Genomic DNA, 18636 nt, shown 5'->3' on the forward strand with positions numbered 1-18636 from the left:
CATATTCAGGGACTTTTGTGAATGGACTGATAGGAAACACTTCAATATCATGTCCAAGATATTTCCACACAGTGTGAAAGGCCCTCGCTGAAAGACTGGAATCAACCATCATTTGACAGCAAAAACAAAACCTCCCGGCATCGCAGAGGAATCCGTCGATCATCGGAACACACACTTCACGATGGACATAGTCTGATCATGGAGTTACAGGTTTCTACTCCTGCCTGGCTTAATTCCCCAGGAAATAGGGATTATATTCTTTCAGCGAGTCGTGAAAGTATACTTGGAGCAGATTAAAGATAAATTCTTGTGTTGGGATGAGACTATTCCTGGTAGAAAGGTAAACTTTTCAGAAAGTGCCTCAATATTCAGCGGGTCCGTCCATGACAAGACTGAAGAACGATCACTCGTCTATTCAATCGGTGATGTTTGCCTTACCATGAGACAATATTAACAGAGACAACAACAGGTTCATTAGATTCTGATCACACGGTTATAATAGAACTGAATCATGAAAACCCAGCCTTCACAACCTTGCCCCTCGCCTGAGGTATGGAGATAATGAATGGCTTAGATAGGGTGGACGTAGGGAATTTGTTTCCATTCGCAGAGGAGACTAGGACCCGGGGGCACAGCCTTAGAATAAAAGGGAGTCACTTTAGAACAGAGATGAGGAGACATTTCTTCAGCCAGAGAGTGGTGGGTCTGTGGAATTCATTGCCACAGAGGGCGGTGGAGGCCGGGATGTTGAGTGTCTTTAAGACAGAAGTTGATAAATTCTTGATTTCTCGAGGAATTAAGGGCTATGGAGAGAGAGCGGGTAAATGGATTTGAAATCAGCCATGATTGAATGGTGGAGTGGACTCGATGGGCCGAATGGCCTCACTTCCATTCCTATGTCTTATGGTCTTATGATCCTCAGGTTAAATCAGCACCAGCCAGATCTCACCCTCAAAGGGGAAAGCAGCCTATGGTCATCAGGGACTAGAGCGACTTAATTTACTTTAGAACTGGATCAATGTGTGACATTTCCAGGATGTGACTTCCTCAGACTGACCAAATGATTGACAGCGTGGAAATTAACGACCATTGAGGAGTTACTGCTACCTGAGGCTTGGCTGGAACGTTGGTTTTAAAGGTTCATCATGAAATCTAGAGATAAAAAGCCGGGTTATCATGAAATCATTAAAATGTAAAAGGAGGCCATTCTGCCAATTGACTCTGCAACGATATTCGGAAAGAGCCTCTGTGTCCCCACCACATCCCTGCAACACCACCCAACTTTCTGAACACCAAGGAACAATTTAGCATGGACACTCCACCTAACCCGCACACATTTGGACTGTGCGAGGAAATCTCAGCACCCGGAGGAAACCCACACAGACATGGAGAGAAAGTGCAAACTCCACACAGTCAGTGACCAAAGGCTGGAATTAAACCCGGATCGCTGGCGCTGTGAGGTAACCACTGTGACAACGTGCCACCGTATGAGGTCATAACACGTCATATATCAGATCAAGCATGATCTCATTGCAATACGGAGCATATTCGATGGGCTGAATGGCTTACTTATGCTCCTACGTCTTATACCCTGACATTGTGCAATGTTCTGCTATTTGTCTCTAAAATCCTTGTTAAAACAACGTTTAGCGAGTTGGTCACACCGCAGGTGAAAGGTACTGAAGGAGATAGAAAATGGGAGACCAAAAGACAGAGCAAGAGTAGGAAAGCAGTGCAGGTGTCCCCTGCGGTCATCTCCCTGCAAAACAGATATACCGCTTTGGATACTGTTGAGGGAGATGGCTCACCAGGGAAGGCAGCAGCAGCCAGGTTCATGGCACCGTGGCTGACTCAGCTGCGCAGCCGGGCAGGAAGAAGAATGGCAGGGCTATAGTGACAGGAGACTCAACCGTAAGTGGAATAGACACGCGGTTCTGCGGACACAATCGAGGCTCCAGAATGGTATGTTGCCTCTCTGGTGCAAGGGTCAAGGACGTCTCGGAGTGGCTGCAGGACATTCTGGGGGGGGGGGGGGGCGGGGTGAAAAGCCAGCTGTCGTGGTTCACATAGGCAACAATGATATGGGTTAAAAAAACGGGATGAGGTCCTACAAGCTGAATTCAGGGATTTAGGAGTTAAACTAAAAAGTACGACCTCAAAAGGTAGTAATCTCAGGATTGTTACCAGTGCCACGAGCTAGTCAGAGTAGGAATGTGAGGATAGATAGGATGAATGCGTGGCTCGAGAGATGGTGCAAGATGGAGGGATTCAAATTCCTGGGGCATTGGAACCGGTTCTGGGGGTGGTGGGTCCAGTACAAACCGGACGGTCTGCACCTGGGCAGGGCTGGAATTGATGTCCTAGGGAGAGTGTTCGCGAGAGCTGTTGGGGAGAGTTTAAACTAATGTGGCAGGGGGATGGGAACCGACGCAGGAATTTGGAAGGTAGTAAAACAGGGACAGAAACAAAAGGCAGTAAGGGGGAAAGTGTAAGGCAGAGAAGCCATAGTCAAAAATCAAAAAGAGCGACAGTACAAGGTACAGTGACTGAGGGGAGCTCCATGAATAGGACCAGGAATACTAAAAGGAATAAAACGGGAAGTAAAAACATTAATGGTAAGCGACGCAGCAGGTTGTTACACAACATTATGGGTTCAACCACAAGGAAAATTAGGAGAAAAGTTAAGAGGAAATATAACTTAGGAGAGGCTACTGATCGAGGTGTTAAGATTCAGAACAGAGGTAAAAAAGCCAACATAAGTGTACTTTACCTGAATGCTCGTAGTATTCGGAATAAGGTAAATGAGTTGATGGTGCAAATCATCGTGAATGACTATGATTTAGTGGCCATTACTGAAACATGGTTAAAGGATGGTCACGACTGGGAGTTAAATATCCGAGTGTATCAAACTATTCGGAAGGGCAGAGTGGATGGTAAGTGAGGTGGTGTAGCTCTGTTATTTAAGGATGACATCCGGGCAATAATAAGGGATGACATCGGTGCTATGGAGGACAAGGTTGAATCCATTTGGGTGGAAATCAGGATAGTAAGGCAAAAAAGTCACTGATAGGAGTAATCTATAGGCCACCAAATAGTAACATTATGGTGGGGCAGGCAATAAACAAAGAAATAACTGGTGCATGTAGAAATTGTACAGCAGTTAACATGGGGGATTTTAATCTACATGTCGATTGGTTTAACCAGGTCGGTCAAGGCAGCCTTGAGGAGGAGTTGAAAGAATGTATCCACGACAGTTTCCTAGAACAGTATGTAATGGAACCTACGAGGGAACAAGCGGTCGTAGATCTGGTCCTGTGTAATGAGACAGGATTGATTCAGGATCTCATAGTTAGCGATCCTCTCGGAAGGAGCAATCACAATATGGTGGAATGTAAAATACAGATGGAGACTGAGAAAGTAAAATCAAACACTAGTGTTTTGTGCTGAGAGAAAGGAGTTTACAGTGGGATGAGAAAATAACTAGCTAAGGTAGACTGGGAGCCAAGACTTTATGGTGAAACAGTTGAGGAACAGTGGAGAACCTTCTGAGCTATTTTTCACAGTGCTCAGCAAAGGTATCTACCAACAAAAAGGAAGGACGGTAGAAAGAGGGAAAATCGACCGTGGATATCTAAAGAAATAAGGGAGAGTATCAAATTGAAGGAAAAAGCATACAAAGTAGCAAAGATTAGTGGGAGACTAGAGGACTGGGAAATCTTTCGGGGGCAACAGAAAGCTACTAAAAAAGCTATAAAGAAGAGTAAGATAGATTATGAGAGTAAACTTGCTCAGAATATATAAACAGAAAGTAAAATTTTCTCCAAACATATATTTTTTTTAATAGAGTGGCTGAGGTAAATATTGGTCCTTTAGAGGATGAGAAGGGAGATTTAATAATGGGAGATCAGGAAATGGCTGAGGTACTGAACAGGTTTTTTGGGTCGGTCTTCACAGTGGAAGACACAAATAACATGCCAGTGACTGATGGAAATGAGGCTATGACAGGTGAGGACCTTGAGAGGATTGTTATCAATAAGGAGGTAGTGATGGGCAAGCTAATGGGGCTAAAGGTAGACAAGTCTCCTGGCCCTGATGGAATGCATCCCAGAGTGCTAAAAGTGATGGCTAGGGAAATTGCAAATGCACTAGTGATAATTTACCAAAATTCACTAGACTCTGGGGTGGTCCCGGCGGATTGGAAATTAGCAAACGTGACACCACTGATTAAAAAAGGAGGTAGGCAGAAAGCGGGTAATTATAGGCCTGTGAGCTTAATTTTGGTAGTAGGGAGATGCTGGAATCTATCGTGAAGGAAGAAATAGCGAGGCATCTGGATGGAAATTGTCCCATTGGGCAGACGCAGCATGGGTTCATAAAGGGCAGGTCGTGCCTAACTAATTTAGTGGAATTTTTTGACGACATTACCAGTGCGGTAGATAACGGGGAGGCAATGGATGTGGTCTATTTGGGTTTCCAGAAAGCCTTTGACAAGGTGCCACACAAATGGTTGCTGCATAAGATAAAGATGCAGCAAATTGTGTCAAATCATTCCCTATTGTGCAAATGTGTTTCCTGTTCTGGAAATATGGCCCCTCTGAAGCAGAACCTTTCTGCGCCATTACTGAGACGAAATTTAAATTCCAGATTTATTAAGTCTTGCCACCAAGGGTTAGTTCAGACCTCTATATTCCCAGTCCAGCGACATAACCTTGTGTTCCTGTTGTCAAAACAGTTCGTTCAGCATCAATATTTTCAGATCATAATATAGACCGCCCAACGTGGGGCTCGAACCCACGACCCTGGGATTAAGAGTCTCATGCTCTACCGACTGAGCTAGCCGGGCTGGTGCTGCATTAAACTAGCTATTAAACCTCTTCCTGTAGAGAGTAGCTGCGGTGCTCATTCGGAGGGGCAGTGCTAACACAGAATCATAGAAGTTTACAGCATGGAAACAGGCCCTTCGGCCCAACCAGTCCATGCCGCCCAGTTTTTACCATTAAGCTAGTCCCAGTTGCCCGCACTTGGCCCATAACCCTCTATACCCATCTTACCCATGTAACTATCTAAATGTTTTTTAAAAGACACAATTGTACCCGCCTCTACTACTACCTCTGGCAGCCCATTCCAGACATTCACTACCCTCTTGAGTGAAGAAATTGCCCCTCTGGGCCCTTCTGAATCTCTCCCCTCTCACCTTAAACCTATGCCCTCTAGTTTTAGACACCCCTACCTTTGGGAAAAGATGTTGACTATCTACCTTATCTATGCCCCTCATTATTTTATAGACCTCTATAAGATCACCCCTAAGACTCCTACGCTCCAGGGAAAAAAGTCCCAGTCTATCCAGCCTCTCCTTATAACTCAAGCCATCAAGTCCCGGCAACATCCTAGTAAATGTTTTCTGCACTCTTTCCAGTTTAATAATATCCTTTCTATTATAGGGTGACCAGAACTGCACACAGTATTCCAAGTGTGGCCGTACCAATGTCTTGTACAACTTCAACAAGACGTCCCAACTCCTGTATTCAATGATCTGACCAATGAAACCAAGCATGCCGAATGCCTTCTTCACCACCCTGTCCACCTGCGACTCCACCTTCAAGGAGCTATGAACCTGTACTCCTAGATCTCTTTGTTCTATAACTCTCCCCAACGCCATACCATTAACTGAGTAGGTCCTGGCCTGATTCGATCTGCCAAAAGGCCATTCGTCGGCCCACTGGCCTAATTGATCAAGATCCCGTTGCAATCCTAGATAACCTTCTTCACTATCCACTGTGCCACCAATCTTGGTGTCATCTGCAAACTTGCTAACCATGCCTCCTAAATTCTCATCCAAATCATTAATATAAATCACAAATAACAGTGGACCCAACACCGATCCCTGAGGCACACCACTGGTCACAGGCCTCCAGTTTGAAAAACAACCCTCTACAACCACCCTCTGCCTTCTGTCGTCCAGCCAATTTTGAATCCAATTGGCAACCTTACCCTGGATCCCGTGAGCTTTAACCTTCTGCAACAACCTACCATGCGGTACCTTGTCAAAGGCTTTGCTAAAGTCCATGTAGACAACGTCTACTGCACTGCCCTCATCTACCTTCTTGGTCACCCCCTCAAAAAACTCAATCAAATTTGTGAGACATGATTTTCCACGCACAAAGCCATGCTGACTGCCCCGAATCAGTCCTTGCCTCTCTAAATGCGTGTAGATCCTGTCTCTCAGAATACCTTCTAGCAACTTACCTACTACAGACGTTAGGCTCACCGGTCTGTAGTTCCCAGGCTTTTCCCTGCTGCCCTTCTTAAACAAGGGCACAACATTCGCCACTCTCCATTCTTCAGGCACCTCACCTGTGGCTGCCGATGATTCAAATATCTCTGTTAGGGGACCCACAATTTCCTCCCTAGCCTCCCACAACATCCTGGGATACATTTCATCAGGTCCCGGGGATTTATCTACCTTGATGTGCTTTAAGACTTCCAGCACCTCCTCCTCTGTAATATGCACACTTCTCAAGACATCACTATTTATTTCCCTTAGTTTCCTAACATCCATGCCTTTCTCCACCGTGAATACCGATGAGAAATATTCATTCAAGATCTCACCCAACTCTTGTGGCTCTGCACATAGATGTCCTTGTTGATCCTTAAGATGTCCTTGTTGATCCTTAAGAGGCCCTAGTCTGTCCCTAGTTACTCTTTTCCCCTTTATGTATCTGTAGAATCTCTTTGGATTCTCCCTTGCATTATTTGCCAAAGCAATGTCATGTCCCCTTTTTGCCCTCCTGATTTCCCTCTTAACTCTATTTCGACAATCTCTATACTCTTCAAGGGATCCACTTGATCCCAGTTGCTTATGTACGTCATATGCCTCCTTCTTCTTTTTGACCAGAGACTCAATATCTCGAGTCATCCAGGGTTCCCTACTTCTACCAGCGTTGCACTTCACTCTAAAGGGAATGTACTTACCCTGCACCCTGGTTAACACATTTTTAAAAGCCTCCCATTTACCAGCCGTCCCTTTGCCTGCCAACAGTCTCCCCCAATCTACCTCTGCAAGTTCCTGTCTGATACCATCAAAATTGGCCTTGCCCCAATTAAGAATTTTAACTCTTGGGCCAGACCTATCATTCTCCATAGCTATCTTAAAACTAATGGAGTTATGGTCACTTGTCCCAAAGTGATCCCTCACTAGCACTTCTGTCACTTGCCCTTCCTTATTTCCCAAGACGAGGTCAAGTTTTGCCCCCTCTCTAGTCGGTCCATCCACATACTGAATGAGAAATTCCTCCTGAATACACTCAACAAATTTCCCTCCATCCAAGCCCCTAATGCTATGGCTGTCCCAGTCAATATTGGGAAAGTTAAAGTCCCCTACTACTACCACCCAATTATTCTTGCAGATATCTGTAATCTCCTTACATATTTGCTCCTCAATTTCCCGCTGACTATTTGGGGGCCTGTAGTACAGTCCTACCAAGGTGATCTCTCCCTTCTTATTTTTCAGTTCCACCCATATAGACTCAGTGGGCGAACCCTCGGATATATCCCCTCTAAGTACTGCCGTGATGTTCTCCCTAATCAAAAACGCCACTCCCCCTCCTCTCTTACCTCCTGTTCTATCCTTGCTATAGCATCTGTACCCCGGAACATTGAGCTGCCAGTCCTGCCCCTCCCTTAGCCATGTTTCAGTCATAGCTATAATATCCCAGTCCCATGTGCCCGTCCATGCCCTGAGTTCATCTGCTTTGCCCATCAGGCCCGTTGCATTGAAATAAATGCAGTTTAATGTAAACCTTCCTTGCTCTCTGCCCTGCTTTCTCTGGTCATGCTTTACACACTCTCCCTTCCTGCCTTTTGTTTCTGTCCCCACTGACTTCCTACATCGGTTCCCATCCCCCTGCCACATTAGTTTAAACCCTCCCCAACTGCACTAGCAAACACACCCCCGAGAACATTGGTTCCAGTCCCACCCAGATGCAGACCGTCCGATTTGTACAGGTCCCACCTCCCCCAGAACCGGTCCCAATGTCCCAGGAATTTGAAAACCTCCCTCTTGCACCATCTCTCAAGCCACGTATTCATCCTAGCTATCCTGTCATTCCTACTCTGACTATCACGTGGCACTGGTAGCAATCCTGAGATTACTACCTTTGAGGTCCTACTTTTTAGTTTAACTCCTAACTCCCTAAATTCAGCTTGTAGGACCTCATCCCGTTTTGAACCTATATCGTTGGTGCCTATATACACCACGACAGCTGGCTGTTCACCCTCCCCCTCCAGAATGCCCTGCAGCCGCTCCGAGACATCCTTGACCCTTGCACCAGGGAGGCAACATACCAACCTGGATTCTCGTTTACGTCCACAGAAACGCCTGTCTATTCCCCTTACAATTGAATCCCCTATCACTATAGCTCTGCCACTCTTTTTACCGCCCTTCTGTGCAGCAGAGCCAGCCACGGTGCCATGAACCTGGCTGCTGCCACCTTCCCCTGGTGAGCCATCTCCCCCAACAGTTTCCAAAACGGTAAATCTGTTTTGGAGGGAGATGACCGCAGGGGATCCCTGCACTGCCTTCCTACTCTTCCTCTGTCTGTTGGTCACCCATTCCCTATCTGCCTCAGTAATTTTAATCTGCGGTGTGACCAACTCACTGAATGTGCTATCCACAACTTCCTCAGCATCGCGGTTGCTCCAAAGTGAGTCCATCCGCAGCTCCAGAGCCGTCAAGCGGTCTAACAGGAGCTGCAGTTGGACACACTTCTTGCAGATGAAGGAGTCAGGGACACCAGAAGGGTCCCTGACTTGCCACATCTCACAAGAGGAGCATGACACGGGTCTGAGCTCTCCTGCCATGACTTAAACCTGAAGTTAAATTTGAACTGCACTACACAGCTAAGAGAAAGTCAAAGAGAGAGAAATCACTTACCAGCTACAAGCCAATCACTTACCTGCTGGCTGTGATGTAATTGCTCCCGAGGCTCCCTCACAGGTCTGCTTCTCTGCACCTCCTTAAGATGAGCACCAAATTCCCTTAACTAGTTAATTAATTTACTTAATTAATTGGATTTTTTTTTTTTTGGGGGGGGGGGGGGGGGAAAAACTCAACCCCAAACACCAAACTCCAAAAATAAAACACAGCCTTCACTCACCTCTTACCCGAACTCTGTCTTACCCAAACTCAGATACACTCTGTTTGCCTCCAGCACTCTGTTTCTAAAGGCACTTCAGCCACACCCTTTGTATCCTTCCTGATATACAGTCGGCCAATAGGCCTGCTTCCGAAACTGATCTCCCGAAACTAACAGCTGACCTGCAAGGTCTGGAAGTTGTTAAGCAGTACTTACCTCACCCACGCCGCGACCTTTTAAACTCTCCGCTCTGACTCGCAGCTCCCGCGCTTTTTCAAACTCCCGCGCTGTTTCCAAGGTCCCGGCTCTCTCTCTCTTCCGAACAGCTGACCTGCAAGGTAAGGAAGTGGTTAAGCAGTCCACGTTGGGCCGAATGGCCTCCTTCTGCGCTGGATATTCTACGATTCTATGATCCAAGGATGTTGATGCGGTGGAGACCTTCTGCCACACTGCCCACTGCTGACACCATGTAGAAATGCTGGTCTCTCAATGACTGGCGACCAAGGAGTTGGAATAAAAATAACTGATTTAATAGTTGAGCAGCGGCTCCTGGCTTGTGCTCTGACCGCGATCCGGGGAACTGCCGGAATCCAGACACGTGATCATGTTAGTTGCGTCATCACGTGACCTTTCGGTCTGCACAGGTCTCCCTCTGTAATTTCTTGATTCATCATTTTAATTTTCTTCCAGACTCGGAAGTGTAGTGCTGCTGCATTTGAATTTCTAATATATTTCCAATGTAACTGATGTTGTTCCACAAACTATTTAATCAGTGGAATTGTGCGTTTAGGGAGCTGAGGTTTTCGAGTCTCTCAAGGATTCTCTCCAAATCCAATGGTCATTTCCCACGAAGATTCAACCCCTCCTCACATAAACCCCGTGCCCCGTTGATCGTTTGAATGCAATAACTTCCTGGAGTTATTCCAGGCTGGTTTTAGAATGTATTCTATCGACCAAATTATTAATGAATGGCATACCAGACACAGCTGCGATGGCCAAGTGGTTAAGGCGTTGGGATTGAAATCCAATGGGCGTTCCCCGCGCAGGTTCGAGTTTTGTTCGCAGCGACTGTGATTCGAAATGTTTGTTCAACTCGGCGGACAAGCCGCTGACTCCGGAATGAATCGGAATTCTGATTGGCTGCAAATAAACGGTTGGAACCTTCATCGAGTTCAGTCCGATATTTAACATTTTGGGGGGGGAAACTGAACGAAATATAAAGATGGAAACGTGGTTTGCTTTCATTCAGCTGCATGTATATCTCTGTAAAAAGATCGTGGCAGAAATAGAACATATTTTATCTCTCTATCTGTTTCTTTGTTTCTTTCTCTCTCCCTCACTTACTGTTTTTGTGCTTCTCCGGGGACTGATTGGATACACAGTGAAACTCAGCCCCATCTCATCCCAACTCTTTTGGACAAACACGTCCTGGTGATGGACGGTCCTGAATCAGTGGAAGAATCGACAAACTATTCCATTCTTGGCTCAGTGAGAAGTTCCATTCCTGGTTGTGAGGTGTCTCTGAGATAAAGGGATCGAGAGAGAACGAGGTGACTGCAGTCTGACTCTTACTCTGAAAACCAGTTAGTGCGCCCTTGTACAAAGTGGATGTGTCTGAGAACAGGAGGAAAGCAGATCATGGGCCTGTGATTGATTTTATTGAGCCGGACCTAGAAAAGTGAAGCAGACTTTTAACCAGTCAGCGCCTGTGTGTGAGCTGGGAAGGAATTACGGCTGACATTGAGACAGTTCAGAGTGAATTGTTACAGCAAATCAAATCTTCAAGAGGTGTTGGTATATTGTTTTCAGAGAAAATGTCATAATTTCTTAAAAGATCAGTTGCGCGTGTTTTTGTTTTGTTCGGTAATTTGGGGAATCTATTTGCAGCGGGTGCAGTTGGTCAATATCTGTGCCTCTTGCTTGTCCAGCTCCCCAGGCAGCAGCAGCTCCATTCCAATCCAGATGTGTGGGCAGAAACGGCAAACCCACATTATTGTATTCCCGAGGAGGTTAGAACCCTGCTCGGAGCGGCTCTGCTCCGGAATATTTACTCAGCTCCATAAACAAACCACTGACCACACAAAAGACCGGTGCTCCCTTTGACTCTGAATTTATAGGGTCTGGTAATCAGCATTTTTTAATAAACTACACTAAACGTATAAAACAATACTTTATAAAGGATATTTAACCAATATTAATCAATGTTGGTATATTGTTTTCAGAGAAAATGTCATAATTTCTTAAAAGATCAGTTGCGCGTGTTTTTGTTTTGTTCGTTAATTTGGGGAATCTGTTTGCAGCGGGTGCAGTTTGGAAGGAAAAGCCCATCCCATCAGGGCAGGAAATGTTGGGAATGGACCGGAGTGAAACATTCCCAGGCCATGTTCAACATGTTTCTCCTCAGCATGAAAACTCCCCGCGGAAAGACTGAAACAGACACACATTTGATCGCATCATGATTAACATCACTCACACCTTAACCATGAGGCCACTGATGAAGTCATGATGGCTTCGAATTTCTCCTAAAATGCCAACTGAACCCACTGACTGGCAGAATGACATTACCCACGTGATTGGCGAGGCGCATCCACAGACCGACTTGGCGAGTGGTGAAATCTGACATCACTGCTTCTGATCAGCTCCAGATCAGAGAGATAAATGTCACATTGTCCATTCACATTTCTGATTTATAATTGAGGGGAAACTGATGGGCTTTGGGACGCAATTAAAAGTTGTTTTAAGTGAGATCAAATCAGCGGCTGGCTCGTTGGTCTGGGGAGACCTGTGCCACACACAGCAGCAGAGACTGCAGGTAGAGAATGACTCGAATATTCACATGTCACACCGGAGAACACATCGGAGAACACTTCAGCAGTCAAGGGCATCCAGCCTCTGATCTCGGGGAAAGCGTTCTCCAAGGCAGCCTTCAGGACGCGCGACAACGCAGAATCGCCGAGCAGAAACTTATAGCCAAGTTCCGCACACATGAGTACGGCCTCAACCGGGACCTTGGATTCATGTCGCATTACATTCGCCCCGCACCATCTGGCCTGGGATTGCGGAATCCTACCAACTGTCCCGGCTTGAGACAATTCCCACCTCTTTAACCTGGGGTTACCCCTATCTACGGATCTGTAAAGATTTAATTACCTGCAAATGCTCGCATTCAAAGCATTCTCTTACATCTTTGACTTTGTCTATATACATGTTTCCGGAACATATCTCTTCATACACCTGAGGAAAGAGCAGCGCTCCGAAAGCTAGTGTTTGAAACACACCTGTTGGACTTTAACCTGGTGTTGTCAGACTTCTTACTGCGCACATCAGAGACTGACAGATAAAGATTCATTCACCACCCAAATGCCTATATGCCCCTTCCCCAACGGACACACAAGCGCAACGCCACTGAAAGTGTTGTCATGATTCTGATATGCAGACGTTTTAACGGAAATTGGCAAAGAACATAATGATTTTCTCCACTCAATAACAATATCAGAGATTGATCATTACAGATTTAGTTCCACCTTCACACAGAATTTCAGAGAATGAAAGATACTGAATGAATGACAGACTCTCAGACAGTCCCAGAGACACTCACAACGCGATTTAACTGAATCCCAAAGACAGATTGTTACAGTAGATGTGCAACAATCCTAGGAATTACCGGAATATTACAAATATGGAATAAATCTGACTCTGTCATACAGTGTCAGAGACTGAAATATACATGAATTATATTTCAAAATTGATTGCATTTAGCAGGGTGGTAGTGTCAAATAACCCAATGGAGCGAATCCTCAATGTGAAGATGGGGCCTTGTCTCCACAAGGACTGTGCAATGGTCACTCTGAACATATAGTGTATGGGACACAGAGTTCCACAGACTGAATCCTACTTTCCACACAACACCACTGACTGGATTGGATTGGATTGGATTTGTTTATTGTCACGTGTACCGAGGTACAGTGAAAAGTATTTTTCTGCGAGCATCTCAACAGATCAAAATCGTGCATGAGAAGAAAAGGGAATTAAAAAAAATACATAATAGGGCAACACAACATATACAATGTAACTACATAAGCACTGGCATCGGATGAAGCATACTGGGTGTAGTGTTAATGAGGTCAATCCATAAGAGGGTTATTTAGGAGTCTGGTGACAGTGGGGAAGAAGCTGTTTTTGTGTCTGTTCGTGCGTGTTCTCAGACTTCTGTATCTCCTGCCCGATGGAAGAAGTTGGAAGAGTGAGTAAGCTGGTGGGAGGGATCTTTGATTATGCTGCCTGCTTTCCCCAGGCAGCGGGAGGTGTAGATGGAGTCAATGGATGGGAGGCAGGTTTGTGTGATGGACTGGGCGGTGTTCACGACTCTCTGAAGTTTCTTGCGGTCCTGGGCCGAGCAGTTGCCATACCAGGCTGTGATGCAGCCCGATAGGATGCGTTCTTTCGTGCATCTGTAAAAGTTGGTAAGGGTTAATGTGGACATGCCGAATTTCCTTAGTTTCTGAGGAAGTATAGGGGTTGTTGTGCTTTCTTGGTAGTAGCATCGGAGTGGGTCGACCAGGCCAGATTTTTGGAGATGTGCACCCCTAGGAATTTGAAACTGCTAACCATCTCCACCTCGGCCCCGTTGATGCTGACAGTGGTGTGTACAGTACTTTCCTTCCTGAAGTCAATGACCAGCTCTTAAGTTTTGCTGGCATTGAGGGAGAGATTATTGTCGCGACACCACTCCACTAGGTTCTCTATCTCCCTCCTGTATTCGGACTCATCGTTATTCGAGATCCGGCCCACTATGGTCGTATCGTCAGCAAACTTGTAGATGGTGTTGGAACCAAGTTTTGCCACACAGTCGTGTGCGTACAGGGTGTAGAGTAGGGGGCTAAGTACGCAGCCTTGCAGAGGCCCGGTGTTGAGGACTATTGTGGAGGAGGTGTTGTTATTCTTTCTTACTGATTGTGGTCTGTTGATCGGAAAATCGTGAATCCAGTTGCAGAGTGGGGAGCCAAGTCCTAGGTTTTGGAGCTTTGATATGAGCTTGGCTGGGATTATGGTGTTGAAGGCGGAGCTGGAGTCAATAAATAGGAGTCTGATGTAGGAGTCCTTGTTTTCGAGATGCTCCAGGGATGAGTGTCGGGCCAGAGAAACAGTTAGGGGCAGCACGGTAGCATAGTGGTTAGCACAATTGCTTCACGGCTCCAGGGTCCCAGGTTCGATTCCTGGCTTGGGTCAACGTCTGTGCGGAGTCTGCACATTCTCCCCTTGTTTGCGTGGGTTTCCTCCGGGTGCTCTGGTTTCCTCCCCCAGTCCAAAGATGTGCAGATTAGGTGGATTGGCCATGCTCAATTGCCCTCAGTGTCCAAAATTGCCATTAGTGTTTGGTGGGGTTACTGGGTTATGGGGATAGGGTGCATGTGTGGGCTTGGGTAGGGTGCTCTTTCAAAGAGCCGGTGCAAACTCGATGGGCCGAATGGCCTCCTTCTGCACTGTAAATTCTATGAAATGGCGTCTGATGTGGACCGGTTGCAGAGGTATGCGAATTGCAGTGGATCGAGGCGTTCTGGGAGTATGGAGGTGTTGCGCTTCATGGTGAATCATGGTGAATACCAAGAGCTGAATTATGTTGTGAACACTCACATAGAATGGCACACAGAATAAAATGGCGAGATCGTGGAAAATGTGGACCATTTTCCATGGCCGGAAGCCTTCACTGAAAAAAGGCAGATCCAGCAGACAGGATTCGCCCTCACCTCCAATGTGTCAGCTCAGCCTTCAGCAGATTGAGAAAGAGAATACTTGAAGAGCAGCTTCATGACAGAATCGTTCGGAGTGACCATTGCACAGTGCTTACTCAGCAACGGCAAAGACTGGTCCCGTATGTCTTTTATTCTGTTCGCAGTGGAGGCCAACTAACCAAAATTAACCAATTTACCCAATGATCCCAGTACGAAAAGCAAGGGACAAAAATTGTTTCTTTTGAATTTATTTTCACAACGAAACGAAATTGAACAGGAATTCAGAAGCGCATTGAGCTGATACAATAAGCTTCGGGAGGCAATGATAAGCTGGTTTGAGTAAGTCTTAACTGTGATTTGGCTCGTTGGTCTAGGGGTATGATTCTCGCTTAGGGGCTTCCATTTGCGATAAAATGCGAGAGGTCCCGGGTTCAAATCCCGGACAAGCCCTGTTTATTTTTATCACGACGATCATTGAAGTCGGGAGTAGGTTTGAGCCCCGAGCCCCAGAGAACACGTGAAGAAACGAACACGTTATTTAAAGACCGTTTCACCATGGTGTTGGACGCTGAATGTATCCTCAAATTAGTAAAACAAACGAACGCCTGTGCATCCAGGTAGCTGGCTGAATGCAATGGGTGTATGTAACCCCGATAAACCTTTGATTTATTTGCTGAATGTCCGCCTTAAGAATAATCAATGTCCCGCTTCCGCCGCCTTCTGAGGCAGAGTTCCAAAGTCGCACAACTCTCTGAGAGGGAGAAATTTCCAAATCTCCATCCGAAAAGGGCGACATCCTTGTTTTTAACTGCCCAGTAGTTCTGGTCTCGCCCACAAGCAGTGACATCCTTTCCACGTCCACCTTGTCAAGACCATTCAAAATCTGATGCACTTCAATCAAATCAACTGTCACTCTTCACATCTCCACTGGAAACAAGTGCAGTCTGTCTAACCGTTCCTCAATAGCAAACCCGCTCAAAGACCAACAAAGAACAAAGAAAAGTACAGCACAGGAACAGGCCCTTCGGCCCGTCAAGCCCGTGCCGACCATGCTGCCTGACCAATGACGAGTCTAAAATGTTTTCCACTTCCTGGGTCGGTATCCCTCGATTCCCATCCTATTCATGTATCTGTCAAGATACCGCTTAAATGTCACTATCGTCGCTGCTTCCACCACCTTCTCCAGCAGCGAGTTCCAGGCACCCACTACCCTCTCTGTAAAAAACTTGCCTTGTACATCTCCTCTAAACCTTGCCCTCGCACCTTAAATCTATGTAATTGATTAGTAATTGACCCCTCTACCCTGGGGAAAAGCCTCTCTCTATCCACTCTGTCTATGCCCCTCATAATTTTGTAGACCTCTATCAGGTCGCCCCTCAACGTCCGTCATTCCAGTGAGAACAAACAGAGTTTATTCAACCGATCCTCATAGCTAATTCCTTCCATAACAGGCAGCATCCTGGTAAATCTCTTCTGCACCCTCTCTAAAGCCTCCACATCCTTCTGGTAGTGTGGCGACCAGAATTGAACACGATACTCCAAGTGTGGCCTAACTAAGGTTCCAGACAGCTGCAACATGACTTGCCAATTTTGTACTCAATGCCCTGGCCAATGAAGGCAAGCATGCCGTATGTCTTGACTACCTTCTCCACCTGTGTTGCCCCTTTCAGTGACCTGTGGACCTGTAGACATAGATCTCTCTGACTTTCAATACTCTTGAGGGTTCTACCATTCACTGTATATTCCCTACGTGCATTAGACCTTCCAAAATGCATTAACTCACATTTGTCCGGATTAAACTCCATCTGCCATCTCTCCGCCCAAATCTCCAAAAGATCTAAATCCTGCTGTATCCTCTGACAACCCTCATCGCTATCCGCAATTCCACCAACCTTTGTGTCATCTGCAAACTTACTAATCAGACCAGTTACATTTTCCTCCAAATCATTTGTATATACTACGAACTGCAAAGGTCCCAGCACTGATCACTGCAGAACACCTCTAGTCCCAGCCCTCCAATTAGAAAAGCACCCTTCCATTGCTACTCTCTGCCTTCTATGATCTAGCCAGTTCTGTATCCACCTTGCCAGCTCACCCCTGATCCCGTGTGACTTCACCTTTTGTACCAGTCTACCATGAGGGACCTGGTCAAAAGCCTTACTGAAGTCCATATAGACAACATCCGCTGCCCTACCTGCATCAATCATCTTTGTGACCTCTTCGAAAAACTCTATCAAGTTAGTGAGACACAAAACCATGCTGCCTCTCACTAATACGTCCATTTGCTTCCAAATGGGAGTAGATTCTGTCTCGAAGGATTCTCTCCAGTAATTTCCCTACCACTGACGAAAGGCTCATTCCTGGCACCAATCGAGGAAACCGTCTCTGAACCATCTCCAACATATTTACATCTTTCCCTAAAGAAGGAAACTAAAACTGCACAGAATTAGCGAAATGTGTACCTCCTGGAATAAAAGGGACAGTAGCAATATGGATATAAATGTGGTTGAATAATCACTAACAGAATATAATGGTCAATAGAGAATTTTCGGACTGGAAGAAGGTTTGTAGTGTTCCACATGGGTTCCTACTGGAACATTTGCTGTCCCTGATATATAACAATGTGCTAGATCATGGTGTACAGGGAACAGTTTCAAAGTTTGGGGATGGTACAATCTTGGAAATTTTGGAAAGTGAGACGCGGACAGTCTAGAACTTCAAACGACAAAAGATGATTTTCAGTCTGGAGACGTGTGAGATGATGCATTTTGGTAGGGAAGTATAGAATCATAGAATTTACAGTGCAGAAGGTGGCCATTCGGACCATGGAATCTGCACCGGCTCTTCAAAGAGCACCCCCATGAAGCCCACACTTCCACCATTTCCCCGTATCCCAGCAACCCCATCTAACCTAAGGGCAATTTAGCCTGGCCAATCCACCTAACCTACACATCTTTAGAGTGTGGGAGGAAACCGGAGCACCCGGACGAAACCCACGGAGAACACAGACAGTGATCCAAGCGGGAATCGAACCTGAGACACGGCGCTGTGAAGCCATAGTGCTCACCACTATGTTACCGTGCTGCCCCTCAACTATTTATGGGGTGAAGGAGCAGACAGAGCTGGGTGTATATGTGGATAGATCATTGAAGGTGGACGGGTGGAGAGAGCAGGCAATAAAACATATCTTATTCTGGGCTTTATAACGAATGGAAAAGAGAACAAGAGGAAGGAGGTTATGCTGAATCTGTACAAGGCTCCAGTTAGACATCAGATGGAATATTTTGCACAGCTCTGGGAGCCACAATATTGGAAGGCTGTGGATGTATTGGGCAGCGTGCAGAAGAGGTTTACACGATTGATTCCATTTATGAGGCTAGATTGGAGATAGTGGGAACGTTCTCCTTGGAGGGGATAAGGCAGAGAGGAGATATGATCGAGATGTTCAAAATCATAATATCAACATGTTAACTGACCCACCCTTTACAGCCCTATTCGGTTCATGCAAACATTTCTACAGATACACTATACTCCGAGAGAAGAAACTACTCATCATTTCTGTTTGAAATGGGCGGCCACTTATTCTGAGATTATTCCTTCTGGTCCAAGACTCTCCCACATGGTGAACCAGCTTCTCAGCATCTATTCTGTCAAGCCCCGCCCCCCGCCCCTGAAAATCTATTATATCAGTGAATTTGAATGGTGGGATTTATTCCGTGTTCCAAAGATTCGTTCTGGCCTCTGGATTCCCAATCCAGTAACATAATCTC

The 18636-nt window shown here is 46.0% G+C and overlaps 3 non-coding genes across 3 annotated transcripts; 2 read left to right on the forward strand and 1 right to left on the reverse strand.

Annotated features, from left to right (window-relative positions):
- Positions 1-4770: 4770 nt before the first annotated feature.
- On the reverse strand, positions 4771-4843 carry trnak-cuu (transfer RNA lysine (anticodon CUU)). Its single transcript has one exon. It is a non-coding gene; the product is annotated as a tRNA-Lys (tRNA).
- A 5276-nt stretch (positions 4844-10119) lies between these two features.
- On the forward strand, positions 10120-10201 carry trnas-uga (transfer RNA serine (anticodon UGA)). Its single transcript has one exon. It is a non-coding gene; the product is annotated as a tRNA-Ser (tRNA).
- Positions 10202-15225: 5024 nt separating this feature from the next.
- Positions 15226-15316, forward strand: trnap-agg (transfer RNA proline (anticodon AGG)). The gene is given in 2 exon segments: positions 15226-15261; positions 15281-15316. It is a non-coding gene; the product is annotated as a tRNA-Pro (tRNA).
- The last annotated feature ends 3320 nt before the right edge of the window (positions 15317-18636 follow it).

Source organism: Scyliorhinus torazame, chromosome 24, assembly GCF_047496885.1.
Source record: "Scyliorhinus torazame isolate Kashiwa2021f chromosome 24, sScyTor2.1, whole genome shotgun sequence".
Classification (NCBI taxonomy): Eukaryota; Metazoa; Chordata; class Chondrichthyes; order Carcharhiniformes; family Scyliorhinidae; genus Scyliorhinus; species Scyliorhinus torazame.